The 6,995-nt window shown below is 45.3% G+C and overlaps 1 long non-coding RNA gene and 1 other non-coding gene across 2 annotated transcripts in view; one reads left to right on the top strand and one right to left on the bottom strand.

The window, feature by feature from the left end:
• Positions 1-1,281, top strand: part of LOC119348940 — a 67,982-nt gene extending 66,701 nt beyond the window's left edge. The window contains exons 4-5 of the long non-coding RNA XR_005169167.1: positions 782-1,103; positions 1,202-1,281. This is a non-coding gene — a long non-coding RNA (uncharacterized LOC119348940). The remainder of the gene's footprint in view (positions 1-781; positions 1,104-1,201) is intronic.
• Positions 1,282-3,298: 2,017 nt separating this feature from the next.
• On the bottom strand, positions 3,299-3,382 carry TRNAM-CAU. The gene is given in 2 exon segments: positions 3,299-3,334; positions 3,345-3,382. It is a non-coding gene; the product is annotated as a tRNA-Met (tRNA).
• Between the last annotated feature and the right edge of the window lie 3,613 nt (positions 3,383-6,995).

Here is a 6,995-nt window from a genome sequence, read left to right as displayed (position 1 = left end):
ATTGGCCCCTAATTTGTTATTTTCCTGAACATGGCATGTGCAGATCTGAGAAAGAAAAGATGAAGAACAAATATGTGATTCTAAATGCTGGCATTTATCCATATGATATATGGTTTTTAGTTTTGATTAGATTTAGAGTGTGAAATTTGTACTGTCTTGCAGTGATGCATGATGTTGGGTAGTTTCCTTTTTTTTTTATAATTTCAATTATCCCATCTTTAATTCGTAGGAGAATAAATAGCTCTTGGTTTGCTATCAGCTGTTGGTTTACATTTGATTATGTAAGAAGTGTTCTATAGCCGTACAAACCGAAGCACCTCTAGCAAGAGCTTATCCATTTTCATACTTCTGGCATGTGATTGACGGCATTACTATAACCAAAGCAATACTGAATATTAGTTTTCTTCCACGGATACTTCGAAGGCTTTCAATGAGGATGCTTTTGTCAGTATGTCTCTTCTTATGGGTGAGTTTGTCACGTTTGAAAAGGTTTTGATTGATTACCTCGAATGCTTTATTTGTCCATTGCAATTCCAAGAATGGCAGCAAAGTGTTCATGTAGCCAATATTCCTACTTTTTTGTCATTTTTTCTTGCTTAGTTGGAAACTTGGAACAGCCAACAAAACACTCCTTCACCCTTGCCATGACTTAGAATATGAAGTGATGTTGGCGGGTTGGATCATGAGGGTTGAGAATGGAGAATAGTTTAAGAACAGTAGATGCTGAACTTTTCACTATCTGAATATGAGGTAACAATCATTTCACGGTTGACATTTTCAGGTCTATAACGGGATCTTGAGGAAATCGGATAATGCATTTTGGTTGTATCAACTATACTGAATCTGCAAAGCCTTTTTTGTGTGCAGAGAAATTCACCCTCTGCATTAGTTGCAAAAGATGCTGATTTTGATCATAACAATTATAGTTGTTCAAGCAGTAGCAGATTTGGCAACCTCACAGTCATCTCATTCAGAATTCACGTCGTATCCTCAACGGAGCTTAAGATGCTGATTTTGATCATAACAATTATAGTTGTTCAAGCAGTAGCAGATTTGGCAACCTCACAGTCATCTCATTCAGAATTCGCGTCCTATCCTTAACGGTTAGCTTATTAACACGTTGTGGGCACTTCATTTGGCATCGTCTTTCAGGTGATTGCTCTAACCATTGTTTTGCTCTGTTTGTGTTGTTGATTACCAGCCTGATGTTTAGCGAAATGGATGCATGTGTAGGCTAAATTCTTGGAAACTGGGGAGACGGTGGCCATTAAGAAGGTACTGCAGAACCAACATGACAATTCAAGTCCTTGGTTTAGCAATTCACACACATAGTTCAAACCAAGCATCTGTTTTCTCAGTCATGCCAGTAGACCGCAGGTCTTGTTTCAAACGGTTACAGGTTTACAGCATTACGCCGACATTCAAGATACAGATACGTAGTCAGACGACACTTTTTGTGAGCTTGGGCAGGAGGACAAGCAGAGTAGCAGCGAGGGAGAGAGGAGGGGGCCGCAGTTTAAGGCTGATAAAAAGAAATAATAAAGAAAAATAAGACCAGGTTCAGAGTTGCTCATTTCACCTGAAGAGTCAGGTGTACATGTGACGACCCAAGTTGTCACCGAGCGTTTCATCATCAACACAAGGTCTTTCTTTTCATATGTGAGGCGTGAGAGAGGCTCGAACTACCGATGCTGCTAGCTATGAGATCTACGCCTCACGCGCCAGCCAACCGCGCCACCGCCCAATTGTCGTACAACAAGCGAAACAAATGTCCTCGTTCAGCAACAAGACCATTGCAAATCATGGACAACTCCTGTTTCTTTGTGATTATGTATGTAAACGCCCGGTGGACACTACGAACCATTTTTGCGAAAATCCAAGGGGCCAATCCGCATTCAGTTAAGAACCTGCGTAAGAAGCACATATTGAGCTCGGACACCTGTCCAAGATGCAACAACGCTGTGGAGGACCGTGACCACCTCTTCTTCACTTGTCCAACGGCCCGCAGAGTGTGGCGGGCTACCGGTATTTGACCGCAGTTCACCCCTATTGCCGAGTTCTTCACCACCACCACCTTGCCAGCTGCTCTGCCTTCCCTTTATGCTCCTTCTCATTCTCTGGAAAATCTGGGACGCAAGGAACAAAAAAGTTTTCCAGAGTTTGGAGATTGACGCTAGAGGCACGATTAAAGCTATTCTAGAGGATCTTATTTTTTGGTCCAATCGTCTCAGGACGAAATCACTAAAGGAACACGGTGGGCTGTGGCGTGATTTCCTCTCCTCACGTTTTTCTTGAGTTCTGTAAACATTCACCTTTTTGAAATATATTCAGGTGGGGAGCTTCCACCCCGCCGTGACCATTTAAAAAGAAAACATTCAGTTAAGCTCCCTGATGAACAGCCAGATAAGATTTCAGACAACGATCCACACACACACAATACACCTAATTATTATCTCTGGACCATACTGATCACTGATTGTTCTTTCTTGATTATTATCTATGCTGACATACTTCAACTTTTCAACACCTTGTCAGTTCATGTATCACATCGCTACGCAGGACCAACTGAATCACGAGGGATTTTGACCTTGTCAGTTCATGTATCGACAAAGTACGGCACACACAAGATTAGTTGGAGTTTATAAGCAATGAGCGAGACTGAGAGTAGATACATCACTCAAAATTCAAAACAGAAAAAATGTTTGAGGCCTGGGATTTTCTTTCGGTGAATATGAACCTGGCTTCAGGGCAACCTAGGTAGATACAAGGAGAGCAGTGACATTCTACCAACATGGCAATCCGAGCCCTTGGTTCAGCAGTACACACGCATGGATAGACATGTCTCACAGGTCACAACGACAATTCGAATTTATCATAGTGGATTCTTAAAGATGAACCCAAAGAGTGCCCAAGTACTTCATACTGGTGTACCGAGAATGAGATGCTCCCTCATCTGAAGGCACTCCCATTTGTCCTCCAAGTTCCCAGACCATTAATCCATAACTTTAAGTTGGTAACCCAGTGCATAATCAAGATGTATTAGGGCAACATATCATGTGAAAATCCAACCTTTGCGAGCCTGAACTTCAGTGCTTGGGCAGGAGGAGCAAATGAGCAGGGAACTGCAACCGTGGAGGAGATTGTTGTACTAGGCTAGGCAGAACAAAAAAGAAAAAAACATTGAAAAAAGAAGACCAAGGTTCAGACATGCTCGGTTTCACGTGACGAATCAGATGTACCATGTGGCGACCCAAGTTGCCATTGAGCGTTTCATCACTACGATGGCCTTTTTTCAGTGTGGGGTGAGAGAGGCTCGAACTCTCGACCTCAGGATCACTCTCAGCTATGAGACCTACGCGCTAGCCAACTGCGCCACCACCCCACTTGTTGTTCAACGAGCGAAACAAAAGTACTTGTTAGCGACAGCACCGTACAAATCATGGAGTAAATTCAAGGGATGTTAATACCTTGTCAATTCCCATTCATCTTGTGAGCGACAGCACCGACAGCTATAAGGAAGGCAGGAGAAGAAGATGTTGCTGGTGTTGAGAGCGTGATGCCGCCGGCACCCCACTGGTCGTCGTCGTCGTCGTCGAGGATGGAGGAGTTAACGGTGTACAAGGACAAGACGAGGCCGACAGAAACCAGCCAGGTGCGCTCGTCCACCTCCGCCAGCGCCGGGGCGGCTGCGGCCGACATGGCGCGCCCGGAGCCAGAGCCGAAGAGGCCTTCTTGGAGTAGCTGCACCTCGGCATGTAGCTGAGGCAGCCGGCGAAGACCACGGCGGTGGCGCTGGTCGTAGCCATTGCTGCAGATAGACATGCGCTCTCTCTCTTGTGGGAGACTGATTATATGTATGCAGTGCAGGCAGAGGCAGTCCAGCATGTATTGCATCATCTGGGGGAATTCCGTCGAATGGAGACAGCACAGATTCTTCCTGCTGTCGGTTAAACGCGTCCAGCCGCAATCAGCTAGACCCCTGAAGGAAGCAACTGTGTTTGCAGGGTGGGCGTCAGGCATCGTAACTACTGCAAGAAACGAGCCCAGGAAATGATTTTTAGCTGATGGAGAACACCTTGCACACTGCCGGTCACCTCACCAGGCTTGGTCTCAATCTGGTTCAGGTTTTCCCCTTGCACACCGCTGCAATCTGGCTGCCTGCACGATGACCATTCTGCGCTGGCTCCTGCTTCTATGTACGTGTCCAGAAAACAAACGATGAGCTTCAGATGTTAATCCCAAACATGTTTTTTATTCTCTTCCCTCTGTTGGCACGTTAGGAAACAGATACGTCTCCCAGCAATCGAGCAATAAATTCATCATAGTGGACTCTTACAGATGAACTCAAAAGAGAAACCAAAAAGTGCAGGCGCAGCAGTAGTGGAGGGGATTACTTGTTGTGCAGAACCAAAAAATAAAAAAGGATGAGACCAGGTTCAGAGTTGCTCAAGTCAATCTGATGATTCGGATGTACATGTGGCGACCCAAGTTGCCATTGAGCGTTCTGGTTCAGGTTTTCCCCTTGCACACCGCTGCAATCTGGCTGCCTGCACGATGACCATTCTGCGCTGGCTCCTGCTTCTATGTACGTGTCCAGAAAACAAACGATGAGCTTCAGATGTTAATCCCAAACATGTTTTTTATTCTCTTCCCTCTGTTGGCACGTTAGGAAACAGATACGTCTCCCAGCAATCGAGCAATAAATTCATCATAGTGGACTCTTACAGATGAACTCAAAAGAGAAACCAAAAAGTGCAGGCGCAGCAGTAGTGGAGGGGATTACTTGTTGTGCAGAACCAAAAAACAAAAAAGGATGAGACCAGGTTCAGAGTTGCTCAAGTCAATCTGATGATTCGGATGTACATGTGGCGACCCAAGTTGCCATTGAGCGTTTCATCACAACGATGGTATTTCTTTGTTGAGTGGGGGTGAGAGTCTCGAACTCTCGGCCTCGGCTTTGAGACCTACGCGCAATCCAACTGCGCCACCACCCCACTGACTGGATTACAACCGAAACAAACTAGTACGTACTCGCGATAGATGAGCGATGGCCGCCGTGGCGCTCGCCGCGGTGAGCAGCGGCGCGCCCTTGGCAGGCTACCAACGGAGCCAGAGCCGAAGACGATTTGTTGCTGCAGCTGCACCTCAGCCCCTCCGACGAGCTTGCTTACCTAGAGCCGGCGAAGACGACGACGGTGGCCCTGATCATTGCCATTATTGAATTCTGGAAAATACGTCCTCTGGGCAAGAATAGGATGCAGCACAGCAGCAGGTGACTCTCTTTTTTGTACATGTCCAGGAAACAAAACAGTGAGCTTCAGGAGTAGTGCAACATAGCTCATGGTTCAAAGACAAAATAGCATCACAAGTATACTGTTCAAACTTGAGGTCCCACAAATAACTTTACATGCAAATGATGAAAACATTCAGATCAATAGCTATACGGTACGGATCACATCGATTCAACAATAAAAGAACGTACGTGTACTCAGAAGTTTATATCTTTTTTTTTTGCGGGGTCTCAGAAGTTTATATCATTTTCTTCCCTTTCTTGCCACGCTAGCTAACCAAATGGATACTCCTCATACATATTAGAGAATATGAATTATATCAGTGGATTCTAAAAGGGTGCAGAGACTGTTCAGCAATACCAATAAGATATTCATTCGTCGGAAGGTTCATAGCTATGCATTGATACTCCCATTTCCCAATATCAATATTCCCACAACCAATACATCAAGAACCAAAAGAATGATAACTAACTCAAGAATATTTTAGCCCATTTCAAGCAGAAAAGTGAGAATCAACATTTACAAGTTGATGTAAGCTCGCAAGCAATACATCTGTGATGGCACGAATCAATTCATTCTATTTAAAGCATGCATCAGAAAAAATTGCCAGAACATGCATCAGAAAAGTAACACATAAGGCCTTCCACTATGTAGGCCAAAAACGGTGCCAAATTCATTTTCTATATATTTGGCACCGGTGCCCTACGTTGCCCAGCCGATGCCAAACAAAATATTCAGGGCATCGATGCCTCTACTTGCTCAGGTGCCACATTCCTTGAGGCAATAAACTAAGCTCCTCACTGTACTTTCCCAAGCAAAGCAACAGCCGGAGACACAGGCTTGAGCTGATCTATTACTACTTAATACGTATGTGGGGTCAAGTTGGAGTCGATGCCAAATCCTCCACGCTGTGTGAGGGGTGCTAAATTTCTCTCATTTGGCATGGATATGTACGTGGGATACTTTTCAGAACTTCAGCAACGAGCATATAGTGGAGGGCCTAAGATGCCTTATCCAGTTTGACTAGAGTCTATCAGTAGAGATGTAATATCCCTCCGTCCAAAAATTCGCCCTTTAAATAGATGCATCTAGTATCAAGTTAGTACTAGATACATCCAGTTGGAGGACAAGTTTGAAATAAGTATTTTCGGCCGGAGAGAGTATCAAAGATTTATTAACAACCTACAATCCAACTTAATGTACGGTATGTTGGCAAACACCAACTACTACTATTGTTAGAATTGTTACAGCATCTATGGATGCAAAAGTAACTAACTTTTGCATCTTCAAGGCCCAAACCCTTCTAACAGATGATGTAGATGCAAATGCAAAAGGAAATTGCATCTTCAATAGATGATGTAGATGTAAATGCAAAAAAAAAAATTACATCTCTGATGAAATACAACACCTGGATTGCATCTCCACCTCTAAGAGATGTAAAACTGGCGGTCGCGCACCAACTGCCAAACTGCTTTGATTTTCCTTCCGCCCACCCGCCCGCCGCCCGTCTACCACCATCCAGGCCATGGCCGACTCCACCCACCCCGCCGCGCCGCCGTAACCACTAAGGAGCCGCCGATTTGAGTCCGTCTCGCCGCACTTCCGCCGTCTCGCCACTTACCCACCGCACCACGCCGCACGCCGGCCCCCTGCCAGATCCAGCCACTCCACCGCCCCCGCCGCCGGTTCCGCTGTTGCTCTGCC

This window comes from Triticum dicoccoides, chromosome 1B (assembly GCF_002162155.2).
Source record: "Triticum dicoccoides isolate Atlit2015 ecotype Zavitan chromosome 1B, WEW_v2.0, whole genome shotgun sequence".
Lineage (NCBI taxonomy): Eukaryota > Viridiplantae > Streptophyta > Magnoliopsida > Poales > Poaceae > Triticum > Triticum dicoccoides.
This window is presented reverse-complemented; position numbering and strand designations above follow the sequence as displayed.